The sequence below is a fragment of the Callithrix jacchus genome, chromosome 2 (assembly GCF_049354715.1).
Source record: "Callithrix jacchus isolate 240 chromosome 2, calJac240_pri, whole genome shotgun sequence".
Lineage (NCBI taxonomy): Eukaryota > Metazoa > Chordata > Mammalia > Primates > Cebidae > Callithrix > Callithrix jacchus.
In genome coordinates this window covers 203,329,353-203,343,843 of record NC_133503.1, presented here as the reverse complement: position 1 = coordinate 203,343,843, position 14,491 = coordinate 203,329,353, and the positions used below count along the sequence as shown (strand labels likewise).

At 51.7% G+C, this 14,491-nt stretch overlaps 1 long non-coding RNA gene across 1 annotated transcript; it reads left to right on the top strand.

Moving 5' to 3' along the window:
- Positions 1–1,302: 1,302 nt before the first annotated feature.
- LOC118148948 (uncharacterized) lies at positions 1,303–11,569 on the top strand. Its single transcript, XR_004736062.3, has 3 exons — positions 1,303–1,359; positions 1,466–1,699; positions 11,294–11,569. It is a non-coding gene; the product is annotated as an uncharacterized LOC118148948 (long non-coding RNA).
- The last annotated feature ends 2,922 nt before the right edge of the window (positions 11,570–14,491 follow it).

Sequence of the window (14,491 nt, the reverse complement as noted above, 5' to 3'; positions counted from 1 at the left end):
TCGCCTGGACCCCGGGGCTCGGCTGTGGTGCAAATACGAGAGGCGCACACGCCGCAGCCCGTGGGGGTCACCCAGGGTCTCCCTCGGGCCAGCAGGTGTCTTCCCACTTTCACCCAGACAGGCTCATGCTCCGTCGGCAGTGCTTCCTGTTTCTGGATCACTCAGGTGCAAATCCCTGGTGGGTTTGGAGCAACCCACCAGGTTGGTGAGGCGCTTTTGCTCAGTACCTCAGCACGGCTGGGACACGCTCAGAATGTCTGGTGGCCACAGCTCAGCCACCCACACACCTCCCTCCAGCTCAGCCTGTTGGCTCTTCTACCCTCTGAGCCTTACATCTTAGACAGGAAATTTATTTACTTATTGCTGTTGTTGGAGTGCAGTGGTGTGATCTCAGCCCACTGTAATCTCCACCTTCTGTGTCAAGCGATTCTCGTGCCTCAGCCTCCCAAGTAGCTAGGATTACAGGCGCTCACCACCACACTTGGCCAACTTTTGTATTTTTTTAGTAAAAATGCTGTTTCAACATGACCAGGCTGGGTTTGAACTCCTGACCTCAAATGATCTGCCCACTTTAGCCTCCCAAAGTGCTGGAATTGCAGGCTTGAGCCACTGTGCCCTGCCCTTAGACAGTGAATTTAAAAAGAGCCAGTATGCTCTGCCCAGCACCATGGGCATCAAACCTGCAACCACCCTCAGTGGGACAAGGGAAATCAACGGGGTTTTCCCACTGCCCTGCCAGGCAGGAGTCTGACACCAGGCTGTCGCATTGCTGGGACCTTGTCCCCCTAGGGGTCATCTTCTCTCCCTCAGCTCAGGAGCCCTACCCAGGATTTAAGTGACCACATAGTGCAGAAAAACAGTTCCTGAAACTGCACTGGGTCTTTTAGGAAGCTGTGTGCATCTCGAGGCTTCCACCCGCCACGTGCTTTCTGCTCCCTTCCAGGTGCGAGGTGCAGGGCAAGGGGCCAGATCACTTCTGAGCAAGAAAAGCAGCCCTGTGCCATGGAGCCTCTCACTCAGACACAGGCGCAGATTCTGAACCCAGCGCAGGGAAGAATCTGGAACAAAGCCCACAGGAGCACAGCCAAGCCAAATCGAGGAGCTGGGAAAAGCTTTTTGGGGTCTGGCATGTCCCCTGACACTGGAAGGCAGTACAGCAATTACTCTTTTAAAGAGAAAAGCCAAGAGGGAACCACATCGCAGGTGCAGTTCACAACAGGGTTCCTGTTCCTATGAGCACATGCTCCTCTGAGCAAGGAAGGGAGGGGAGCGAGCAATGGCACATTCTAGAACCTGGGGGCTGCCACATGCGAGGCTTGAGTCTATCAGGAGAGCAGCACAGGAAGGAGGTGGCTGGAGGTACCACATCGCTGGGCTGCAGAGAACACTGGGGGCTGTTAGGAGTGGGCGGCACAGCAGGAGGTGAGTGGTGGGCGAGTGAGCGAAGCTTCTTCTGTATTTACAGCTGCTGCGCATTGCCAGCATGACTGCCTGAGCTCCGCCTCTGTCAGATCAGTGGTGGCATTAGATCCTCATAGGATCAGGAACACTGTCCTGAACTGCATATGCCAGGAATCTGCACTGTGCTCCTCATCAGAATCTAACACCTGATGATCTGTCACCATCTCTCGTCTCCCCCAGATGGGACCATCTAATTGCAGGAAAACAAGCTCAGGGCTCCCTCAGATTCTACACGATGGTGAGTTGTATAAATTATTTCATTATATATTACAATGTAATAATCATAATAGAAATAAAGTAAACAATAAATGTAATGGGCTTGAATCATCCTGAAACTATCCCCGTGCCCTGTCCATGGAAAAATTGTCTTCCATGAAGACAGTCCTTGGTGCCAAAGAGCTTGGGGACTGCTGCCCTAGGGCACCTGGCTTTATCTTAGATGCAATGGAGCCCCTGAAAGTTGTGAGTGAGAAAAAGCACCATCTAACTTGCATGTTAGAGAGAATGTTCTAGTTGCTGGGTGGCCTGTGGATGAGAGAGGAGGCAGGGGGTTCTTGGGAGGACTTCATTGTCACCCAGGAGTGGGAGTGGTCTACTGGGACAGGGCCGGGGCAATGAGGATGGACGGGGGCAGCTGGGGCAGCAAGAGAAGGGATGCGGCAGAGACAGGTCTGTGCAATGTGTCCTGTGAGCTGCAGGGTGGGCTCAGATGCTGGGTGAGCATGTGTGCAAATGCCCGAATTGAGGATGGATGGATGGATGGATGGATGGATGGATGGATGGATTCTATTGGTAGATCAGTAGAAAATCATTTATTCTCAGTTATCTGGCAGTTTCACTCTTAGAATAGGCTTACATAATGCACGAGGCAATTTTTATTAAGGCCATGAAATTGTTTGATGATCCTTATTGAACTGTGGGCTCTAAGTCTTCTCCCCTTGAGTCTCTGGTGGCTTGTGAGTGCTCCAGCCCACGTGGTATTAGGGTGGTAAATCATAGGATATCCAGAGACAAGCTGTGGCCACCCTGCTCTTCTGAACGGTCACACTGGAGTCCGGGATCTCAGGAGCCTTCCAGGTGGAAGAAGCCTGGCCATGTGGAGCCCCGGCTGACAGTCCTAGCTGAGCTCAGCATTTTAGCACCAATATCGGCCCATGGCCTGTTAGCACCGGGGCCGGCAGCAGGAGGTGAGTGAGGGTCAGTCGAGTGAGCGAAACTTCATCTGTACTTACAGCTTTGCTTTGCAAAGCTACTCTAGAAATGAGTATGTTCCCAAACCTCGGGAGCAGCCCCAGGCCTCATGTATTTCCACTTAAGATTCCAGATACTGCATGTCAGGGACACACCGTCTTCTCTGTGCCTGTTTAAATTCTTGAAATCTGAGTACATGAGCCAAATGAAACAGTTGTTTATGCCACTAAGTTTTGGGTGATTTGTTCTGCAACAATAGGAAATGGAACAGAATTTGGCAGCTGGAAGTGGGATGCCACCACAATAAAACCCTAAAATACATGGCACTCATTTTAGGGCTGGGGAAAATTGGAGAGTCTCAAACAGACCGTCAGCAGAAGCCAGGCAGATCTCATGGGAGGTGCCAGGGAAAATGAAATGAAGAGAAGGAAAAATGTTACCCGAAGAAAGAAGGCTCCTGCTATAGGGGGTAGAAATTTCAGCAAAACTATTGCTTGCAACAATGTAGAAAATACATGCAATGAAATGATGGATTAGACCAGAGAGGGTTTTTCAGCAGAATTTGGAAGTATCAACTGTTTTCTGTTAGCTGCACCTCACAGGATGAGGATAAAGAGGGGTGAATTACCAGAAGGATTCATTCAGTTTTCGAGGAGAATTTAGATAAAACATGAAAAGGCGCGGTGGCTCAAGCCTGTAATCCCAGCACTTTGGGAGGCCGAGGCGGGTGGATCACGAGGTCAACAGATCGAGACCATCCTGGTCAACATGGTGAAACCCCGTCTCTACTAAAAATACAAAAAATTAGCTGGGCATGGTGGCGCGTGCCTGTAATCCCAGCTACTCAGGAGGCTGAGGCAGGAGAATTGCCTGAACCCAGGAGGCGGAGGTTGCGGTGAGCCGAGATCGCGCCATTGCACTCCAGCCTGGGTAACAAGAGCGAAACTCTGTCTCAAAAAAAAAAAAAAAAAAACATGAAAAGGCAAGATTTGTTAGCTCTGGGATTAAACAATTTTACATATTCCGGCTCTCCAGAGAAATATGGAAGGCAGTGCTTTACAGGTTCTTCCACGTTAAAAGATCTTCCGGGAGTCTCGAGGCTGTGCCTGGAAGATCTTGCTGCTAACAGGTAAACTTTTAGGAGCTTAAGAGCGTTTCCTATTTTATCCTCAAAGGGAGTTCGAGTTAAAGAAGGGCTTACCTAGCAGAGATTTTTGGGTGTGGCTTTGACTAATAGAATGAGTTATAAATGGATACAAAGGAGACCCATAACCCGTTTAAAGAATTTATACCACCTTGGACTGAAGCAGTATAGAAGCAACACGAAATGAAAAGAGTATTTTGGAGTGATAACATCTGACATCAGGAGGTAGGCTGAGAAGGGTATTCAGTTATAAACTCAGGTCATTTCTTAATAAAAAAAAAAAAAAGTAGGAGGTGGAAGGGGGGCTTAGGGCATAAGCAAGAGCCCAGAAGGCTGAGCCAAGAGCCACAGAGTGAATGAGCCAGTGAATGAGATGACGGCTTAATCAGAGATTGGAGAACACACTTGGCCAGATTTCAGAACTGCTGCGGTCCAGTGACTCACATATGCCTTTTCTCCCCCAATCCCATGAATAGTGGTATCTTTAGTGGTCAACCCATATTGTCCCAGGATTGGAGATTGGGAGAGGGGCAAAGGTAATTTTCCCTTATGCTTCCAGGTCAGATTGAGAGGAACAGTACCCAAGGAACCATGCACAGAAGCCTCAGCCTTACAATACGTCATTTGTGGCCAGAGAGCAGACTGTAATGTTCTTTTTAAGAAAGATGGCCGTGCATTTTTTTCCACATGCCTCTTGTTGTGACATAGGGTCTATGTCCTCTCTTCTTAAATCTAGGAGGGCTTGCATTTGTTTTAATTTACATGCAGCAGAAGGCACTCTTCCGAATTTTGAGGTTACTCCACACAAGTGATCCAGCTTTTCCTTCCCTGCTGCATCGTGTCTGAGCTCCTTACCTACAGAACCCATGAACCCCCAAAATGGAAATTTACTGGCATGCTCAATATGGGATCCTGTGCCATCATATAAGGGGCTTCAGTATCCTAAGGCCACCACGACATGAGCAAGTCCACACAGCAGGGGAGGTCACATTGCCCAGGTCTACATTCCTAGCCCAGACACATGAGTGAGGTTGCTTCAAGTGACTCCATTCCCCATGGCATCCACTGGAATTCTCCGGAGAAACAGAACCAGTAGGGGAAAGATATGCAGATATAGAAATATATTAATCGATTTATTTTGTGAAAGGCAAATGAATCTTGGGGCTCTAAACTCACTAATCCAAAGGGAAAGTCAAGCTGGGAACTGGGTCGTGCACACCTGCCTCCTATTTCGGTTCCTAAATGAGATGCTTATAAAGTTGAAAAACTACACGCCTCCCTCACATTGTGCCCACCAGGAAATCCTGTGTGAGCCTCAGGATGTTTCCTCTACAGGGCTCCTGTTGAAGTGTGCCACGGCAACGTAAATCAGTAGCTTACTCCACAGGTGCGGGACCAAGGACAGAACTCAAAGCCATTCCTCTGCTCACCTGAGATGAACGCACATCTGACTGCTTCCTCTGCTCAACTGTCTATGTTATCTTATTTACAAATGCAGCCTCAGCCAGACAAAGGCAGGAATTACTATTCCTCCCTCCACCCCACATGAAAATTGTGCATTTCTCCATTTCTTGTCCTTTCCCTTTTAAATATTGGCACCCTCAGACTCATCTTCTAAGAAGGTCATAGACGTATCTCCTGGGCACATGTCCTTAACTTTGGCAGATAAACCTCCTAAAATGATTGAGACTTGCTGAGGTCATTTTTCTTGACTGACAATTTCAAGGAATTGGCTTATGTCATTGTGGGGGCTGGTAAGTCTGAAATCCATAAGACAGTTGAGCAGGCTGGAAACTGTCAGGAAGGAGGTCTTACTGAAGCCGTGAGGCGGAATCTCTTCCTCCTCGGGTAATCCTGTTTTGCTTTTACGTCCTTTCAACTGATTGGATAAAGCTTACCTATTATGCAGAATAATTCCTTTACTTAAAGTCAAATGATCTTAGGTCTTAACTCTTCTACAAAATATATAACAGCAACTTCTAGATTAGGGTGCAGCTGAGTAGCTGGGTTCTACAGCCCAGTCAAGTTGATATGCAAAATTGACCATCCCACCTCTTTTTTGAGTCACCCCAGACTTCCAGCCTTCACAGCTGAAGTTCCAGATTTGAATTATTCCAGACTTAACAAATTAAACGGAAGTCATCTGTGGTCAGAGAGCAGACTGCAATGTTCCTTTTAAGGAAGATGGTCATGAAATGTTAGATGCTAACCACACCTAGAAAGTACCTAACAGCAACTTCTGGGTTAAGGTGCAGTTGAGCAGCAGGACAGAAACAACGCCGCTGCTGTAGCCTGAACACTTCCCACAGAAGCTGTGAGCCCGTGGCTGGTCCTTGTCACTACCGTATTTCCGGGTGTGTTGTGAAACAGTAATAGAAGAAGGCACAAGAGGACGGTCCCTTCTCCACAGGGGCTAAAACAAGCCACCCCCAGAAAAGCCACCCCCAGAAAGCTCAGTGTAGTGCGAGAGTCCATCCCAAAAGCTGCGGCATCGTCTGGATGCTTCTCCCAGGAAAGCTCACCCCGTAGTAGCAGTAACGAACAGATGGCTGTCTTTTTCAGACACAACGAATCCTGACGTTCAGATAATGTGTAGAGACAGGCAGGAGCCCTTAGGCAGGTTCACATGGGAGTCTCTGAAATGGTGACAGTTTCATGAGTTGTCTGAAGAAGAGCATGGGGTCTCAGCAATCTCTAAACCTTTTCTTGGCCAAAATGATTGGGCTAAAATGAGAGTGGGTAGGGGGCTATCACCTATGGAGCCTCTCCAGGTGCCAGGCCATGTACCAGACAGTTATCCACACTAGTTACAGGCATTTCAGTGACAGCTCCAGTGTCAACTGAGTTTGTTGTAGGGAAGGTGGGAAACAGGAAGTAAGGAGGGACTAGAGGGGTGGGCAGAAGGAGAAAGTGGAGGACAGTGGGAAGTGGGCTTGTTATTTGCTGAAGAATCTCTGGAGAAACTGAATTCCTTTGGCCAGTTTCAGGACATAGAGCTCAGGGGCAACATTTGCAGCCATTTGGAGGTGACTTTGGTGGGCTGAATAAGGGTACACCCTGTCCCGCCATAAAGATATTTACACCCTGATCCTTGGACCTCTGGTGAGTGCTACTTTATACAGGAAAAAAAAAGAAAAAGAAACTTGCTGATGGGAAATAAGTTAAAGATATTAAGATGGGAGATGTCCCCGGACTATCCGGTGAGGCTTAAATGGATCGTCCTGTCCTTGTGTGAGAGATGAAGAGGCAGACTTGACACAAAAGAGGCCACAGGAAGACAGAGGCAGAGATGGGAGCCAAAGAACATCTGAAGAGCCCAGAAGCTGGAAGAGGCAGGAAGGGTCCTCCTTGGAGCACCTGGAGGAAGCGAGGTCCTGCCCATGCCTTGATTGTGGAATTTGGCCTATAGACTATGAGAGAATGAATTTCCATTGTCTTAAGACATCATTTTTTGATAATTTATTGCAGCACTCATAAGGAATGAACACAGTTATCCTCCCTCAGACAAAAGGCCATGGAAGCAGCCCCAGCCTGGCACATGGCAGTGGCTCTGTGTCCCCACCCAAATCTCATCTGGAATTGTGATCCTTGCCAGTGACAGGAGGGACCTGATACCTGATAGGTGTTTGGATCATGGGAGCAGCTTTGCCCGTGCTGTTCTCGCCATAGTGAGGGAGTTCTCAAGCAGTCTGGTTGTGTGATAAATGTCTGCCACTTCTCAGCCCCGTCTCTCTCTCTCCACCACCTTATAAGACATTCCTTGCTTCCCCTTCAGCTTCTGCCATGATTATAAGCTTTCTGAGGCCTCCCCCACCATGTGGAACTGCGAATCAATCAAACCTCTTTTCTTTGTAGATTTCCCAGTCTCAGGTAGTTCTTTATAGTGTAAAGATCCTTAGCTGTGGTGTCCTGGCTGAACTAGTTGCTGTGGGGGAGGGAGCAGGGAGGGGTGACACTAGACAGAGTGTCTACAGCGTCTACACTGAAACACACGTGACACACAAGTGGGCATCAGATGAATGCATGATGACAGTGACCGAGATGAGAATACCCGCAGTGAGAGGGAGGGAGGCAGGGCGGCACCCTAGGGAGGCAGGGCATATCTGGGGTTCAAGCCAGCTCTCATTCTGTCTTTCCAGATACTGGCTAGCTTCTGGCAGGGCCAAGGCATGGGCCAGGCAGGGCCAACAAAGGCTTGTGTTCACCATCAACTCATTAAGAACCCCCGCACTGTAAGCAAAGAACGTTCAAGCCTCAGACGCAATTCCCTTCAGTGCCTGCTGCCCAGGATGACTCACGCTGGATTCCGAAACCAAGGTCCCCCCTCCAGCCTTTCCCTGGCACTCTGGATAAATATTAGAAATGTGGAGGCCATCACTTCCTGTAAATAGATTTAATCTCTGAGGCTTTCATCAGCCAAACAGCAGCTCACTTACTGCTGGTGCTAAATAAATATTAAATAGTAGGGAGTGGTTAAAAGCAAACCACCTAGGCCTCAGACGCACACAGCTCCCTCTAAGGACAGCGGCTCTGGGTGCCTTCTTTTCCCTTCTCTTCCTTTCCTTTACTTCCTCCCTCCCCTCTTCCTTTTTCCTTTCCTTCTGTCTTTCTTTCTTAAGATCCTTCGGAAGCTCTTCCGGCAAACAAAAGGAGATTGAGAAGCAAACTCTCCTCTCAATCTGGAGTGGGCAGCGCCCAGGGCTCCTGGGGGGTTTTGTGTGAACTGCGGAGCCCCTGCTGTTCTGCTTTGGTTCTTCCCTCGTTCCTTCTGTTTTCAGGTGACCTTACGGAGCGCACAGGCCCGATTTCCATGAATGTGGACAGCAGCGCTCTCTGTTACCCAAATAATTGGATCTGTCTTTCCATCACTAAGACTGACTTAGCTGCGCTGTTGAGGACTGAAATATAAAATGGGAGTGCGTGCCATGAAATCCTGTTTGTAGAAAAGCAGCCACCCTCCGGGGAAGAAACCAGTGTCCTCCACAGTGGCTGAAACTGTGGGGAGAGGCTTCACCTCAGCAAACACACGCACGGCCAAGCACCCCGGCTGTTTGCTAGCAGAATCACGAGGAAGAGTAAGTCGAAAAACAAGAAAGAAAACTCTTCTGTGTACCCACAAGATGAACTGCACACGAAGTGGGGGAGGGGCCGCATCGTTCAAGACTTTGGGCCGCCGAGTCCAACCCTCCACTGCCTGTGGATGTGAAAAGCCGGCCAGGGCCACAGGTGACCTCGCAACTCACACATCTGCTGCCCCGTGGTGCCACACACTCGCCCAGGCCTGGGGCCACCTCACCCTTCGTGAGCCAGAGGGAGCTGCACAGCTGCCCTGTCCATGGAGGGGCTGACCTCAGCGTCCCCACACCAGAGTGCCCTGACCTCATCGCCCACAGGGTCCTGAGGGCTGTAGCCAGCCAGTTCCTGGGTGTCCAGGCAACAGAGAAGCTGCTGATGTGAACACAGAAGCCTAAGAGGCCCCCAGCCCAGCGGAGAAGACCCTGCTTCTTGGGATCTGGGTTGCCAGGCCTGACAGGAGGATGCACACGGCCCCGGACACCACGTGACTGAACTTCCGTAGAGCTGGTTTGTTTTCCCCAGATGATTTTTTTTTGCTTTTGTGTTTATTTTCTTGCTTGTTTTGTGGGCAGAATTGCCTTTTTTTCCTACTCTTTCTTGCATGAGCTTTGGAAACCAAAAAAAATGAAAAAGAAAAAGAAAATATTTTGGGTGAACACATTACTTTTTATTCAGACACTTCCTTGAGTTTCAGCAGGTGTGTAAACTGCAGTCCCAGGCCTCCGGCTCTGGCGACCACCTCCTACCTTGCTCACCAGCACCTGCCGGGGCAGAAATCTCACGGAGGATCAGACAGGCCAGCGTTTCACAAACAGAGGACTGAGTAGAGGATGCCTGGGAACCTAGACCGCAAAGGCTCAGCTGCAGCCACGCCTGGCACAGGGACACAGGGAGGTTGCTGTTAGGAGGACTGAGCTCTGAGGAGCACCTGACATGAAGCCGCACCTGTCTCCTAGTCAGGAGGACTGAGCTCTGAGGAGCACCTGACAGGAAGCCGCACCTGTCTCCTAGTCAGGAGGACTGAGCTCTGAGGAGCACCTGACAGGAAGCCGCACCTGTCTCCTAGTCAGGAGGACTGAGCTCTGAGGAGCACCTGACAGGAAGCCGCACCTGTCTCCTAGTCAGGAGGACTGAACTCTGAGGAGCACCTGACACGAAGCCGCACCTGTCTCCTAGTCAGGAGGACTGAGCTCTGAGGAGCACCTGACACGAAGCCGCACTTGTCCCCTAGGGAGCCGCCCATCAGTGATTCCAAGCATTGATGAAGACCGGCCTTAAGAACAAGAAGGAAAGGCGAAGTCACAAAAGGCTGCTGGTCACCCCCTTCCACGTGTGACTCTTTAACACGGCCACGCCAGGTGGGGGACCTGGGGTGTTTGGGGAAGGCCCAGCGCAGCCTGCCCATGAGGCCAGCAGATGTGCTGGGGCTTTGATACCCAAAATATCCCCAAACAGAGCATGGAGGGAAACTGATCTGCAGATGTGTCGCCGGGAAGAGTCGACCTCCTGCCAATCAGTGAGTCAGAGTTGCGTCTCCCCAGGTCAGCCTTACCTTCTGAAGTGTAAGCAGGTAGTAGGCTCGCAGTTCACATTTTCCCGCATCTTCAAAGACAAGGCACCCAGATTGTGGGATGTTCTTGGCAAAGTTGTGTTCTTCTGGAAAATAATCCACGAGGGAGCAGAAGAGGGTTCCGAGGGCTTGAGCTTTCCCGGAGAAGCTGGTTCCGCGGCAGGGCGAGGGGCCACAGGGCTGCCCTGGGAGCAGACGCCCGTGCGTTGCTGCTGGGCACACCAGGTCCAGAGAGACCAGGAGCTCCTTCCTGCCCCGTGGGTCCCGTTTCCCACCTGACACTAATGACTGGTCCCGGCCAGCGTGCTTCCTCCTGGGATCTTTGTGCAAGTCTCTCCTTGGGGAGGACAGAGCTCTCAGGCACTCCTGGTGCGTGCGTCCTGATATCCCTGTGGTGAACCAGAGATTCTGTTTTCACTAATTCCCACTCTAAGTGAGAAGAAACCAAAGCATAGAAGAGACGCGGATCAAAGCTTCAGCCCTCCCCAGACAGCTGCAATGAACCTGTGCGCATTTTCCTCACACCAGAACACTTTGCTCTGCTGGGGACTAGGAGTTCTCAGAGTAGCGGCTTCGAATCTGCCATGCGCCCATTCTCTCAAGGGATTCTCAGAAACTCTCAAATTTCCAACACAAAATGCAAAAGGAAGCCCAAAGAAAAATTGAAAGAAGTTATGCACATAAGGTTTTTATTTTTAATCCCATGGAGGTAGGTTTTGAATGGGCAGACTAAATTTTTGTCCTTACCTTAGAAACTGTTGACTAGTTTATTATAAAATAGTTGACATAGTAACACAATAAAAATGCAGTAAGTAAAACAAACATTCTGTTCTTCGGTTGGCTCCCATCAGGTCCCTTTGGACGTGGCCTTGTCCATCAGAGGGCAGGGCTCAGTCTGAAAGTCTGCCCAAACCTGGAGAGTGACGAGGACGCCCACCATGGAGTCAGAGGCCTGCGCACGTCTGAGCGCCGCTGACCTTCCTGGTATGCGAGTGAGGTGCCTCCTAGTGACCCTTCCTAGTGCGGGAGGAACCGGGCCTCCCAGAGAGGTGTGTCCTCCTGGAAACTCAGCGTGTGACCTTGTGTGAAATAAGAGACTTTGCAAATGTGAATAAATGAAGAAGCTCATGGGGAGGCTATTTTGGGTTGGGATGGGCCCTAAGTGTGATGGGGGTGTCCTTGAGAGCCTCAGAACAGGAGAAGCCGTGGAGGAGCACGCCACGTGCAGACAGAGGCAGAGACAGGGCTGCGTTCCCGGCCACAGTGTGTCTGGGCGGCCAACAACACAGAGCAAGGACGGAGCCTCCCTTGGAGCCTCCAGAAGGAACCAGCCCTGCTGAAACTTTGATCTGGGACTTCTAGCCCCCAGCACTATGAGACGATCACTTCCTGTTGTTTTAAGCCCGTCTGTGTGAATGTGTACAGCGGCCTCAGAAACGCACATATGTAGGCATCCAGGAAAAGGGACCAGGCGGTCACAGGAGAAAGAGAAAGAGAAAGCCTGGGAAGCCTGCTGCCTGCAGGAGGCTGACCTCCTGGTGCACTGGCCCAGAGTCCTACGCCCGACCCCCAGGATGCCAGCCTCCTTAGTGTCCAGCATACCCCTGACAGTGAGGGCCCTCCAGGGCCAGGAGGGGCTGTCATGATTCATTTTCTGTGGCAGAGGCCACCTGGACACAGAGGATGGTCCGGGACCCTGAGGGAGCAGGGAAGACCAAGGCAGGGGCAGGGGCAGGGGTGCTGTGGGCCCTCCACACACCTAGAACCTGGCCCTGCCCAGCTGAGCTGAGCAGCCCTTCCCATCCCCCAGTAGGGAATATGGAGAAATGTGGGCAGACGGAGCTTCTTAGGAAATGTAGAGCAGAGATGGGGGGGTGCAGGGGAGTCAGGACTCTGAAGACACTGAGGGCAACTCTGAGAGGAGCAGGTGCCCTGCTTACCCTTGAGGAGCTGGATGAGCCTCGCTCTTTTTGGGCTCTGCATTGAGTCCCGGACCTCAGAGCTCCAGCCAGGGTGAAGAAGGTGGCCTGGGGCTGGCATGGCACCTGCTCGCTGAGCCAGCAGCCCACACCCTGCAGTGCACCTGCCTTCCTGGAGAGAGCCACGGGACACTGCTTGAGAGCGCAGGGTCAGACTCTTCTGCTTTGCCTGGAACGTGGACTCACCATGCGCTCCCTGGTACTCTCAGAGTTTGACCTTCGGAGAACCCTGTGCTGGTGCAGCCAAGGGCTCAGACCCCCGGGGAGGAGAGGCCACTCAGACGCCACCGGGATGGGAGGCGGAGTCAGGTGAGGGGCCTGAGTGGTAAAGGCACCTGGAGAAGCCACCCAGCTCCAGGCCCCGCTACCTCTCTCGGGCTGAGGTCACACCACAGAGACCTGAACACTGTACCCAAGAAAGGTGAAAACAAGAAACCGGTCATGGACATCCTGCTCGTTGTCAACTTTCCATCCTGAATCAAGAGAACATGCAGCCTCCATGCAAGAAAACCAGTGGGTTCACCTCCTTCTGGGACTTCCCTCTTAAGGACAAGGACAGACCCCCCATCCCCAGTGCCTCCTGCAGGCATCCTCCCGGCCCTGGCATCGCCCTTGGGGTTCTCCCCCGACCCCAGGAATCCTCCCACCAGGTCTGCATGTGAATGCTCAGATCAATGGCTTCAGATGGAGCCCGGCGAAGATTAATGGAGTCCGTCCCATCCCCTTTATCTCTCCCAGCCGAGTTTCCTCTCAATTATACACGGCTAGGTACAAAATCTGGATGGATGGCGGCTCGCAGCATTGCAGCACCTGCACGTTAACCGGAATTAAACCTGGTTTAGGAGTTACTTCAGGTGCGTGGCTCTCCAGGGGCAGGAGCAAATCCAGCAAAAGGCCCCAACTCTTCCCTCTTCTCTCCACAGCCAACCAGGGCAAACCAGCGAGAGGGAAGGGATGAGAGGATGAGGATGGGCAGGCACTCATTCAGGCCTTCAGCTGGCGCTGCTCTTCTGGGGTCTGTGTCCAGGTCCCTTATCTTTCTCCTCCTAGGCCTTCCCAGCCGTCCACCTCACCCCAGCCCTCAGCACACATCCCTCCTGCAATTGTTTCTAAATCAGCAGGAGGTCTGGGAACTGTGCCTGCAGCCGAAGCGGAGAAAACCCCTCCAACACCTCCCCTCCCACCAGTCATTAAACCTCCAGCCCTGAGCCAGCCCTGCCTAGGATGCCAAGCAGCCCTTCTCCCTGTGAATCTGCTTTCCCGAGCCCATCTCTGCGAGGACAGCCCGTGCCCACCCTGCCCTGCTCAGCCCTGGAAGGTGCCTGGTGGCCACTGCAGTTCACACCCAAGATACCCGGGTAGAAGACTGCCTGCAAAGTTTCCATAATACGCACTCGAGGCGGGAAGTGGGGATTCACGGAATACCACACCGTTCTCAAAGGCTGAAAGATCCATTTGCAAAACGGACAGGCTTAAGTGCCATTCACATTTCCCAGAAACCGCTGGGAAAAGTTCCCTGCTTCTCTCAGATACAGATAACTGGGACTGCGCGAGCTGCCGCACTCCTGGTGCTGGGTCATCTGAAATATTTATGAAGACGTGGCCTTGCTCTGTCTGCCTTCACACTTCCACTCCTCTGCTGTGGCAGAATCCTTCTGGCTGCTGTCACTACCGCAGACTTCCCAGCCGGATAAATCCTAAGGCCGCATCTCCCCATTTCCCTTGTTTGACATCTCGGTGACATTTAGCCCTCTGGAAATGGGCTCTTCCCCCGACCAAGGGACACTGCCTGCTTCGGCTTCCCCTGTGCTCTGAGGGCCCCTTCTCATTGCCCGGCCCTCTGCCTCTGGTCCCAGGGGTGTTGGGGCTCTTGACGTTTCTGTCCCCAGTGCTCTAGTCCTGTGGGCCGAGGCCTTTCCTGCCCAGAGCCTAAGGAACACCAACCAGAGCTCCTCTCTCTGTCACCGTGTGAGGCGAACTGTCCTCATCCACTTGTAGAGGCAGAAGTCAGCAGCCCCGCAGCCCATGGCCGTGGGGTGGGCAGCATCGGCCCCTGCAGGGTTACATGCC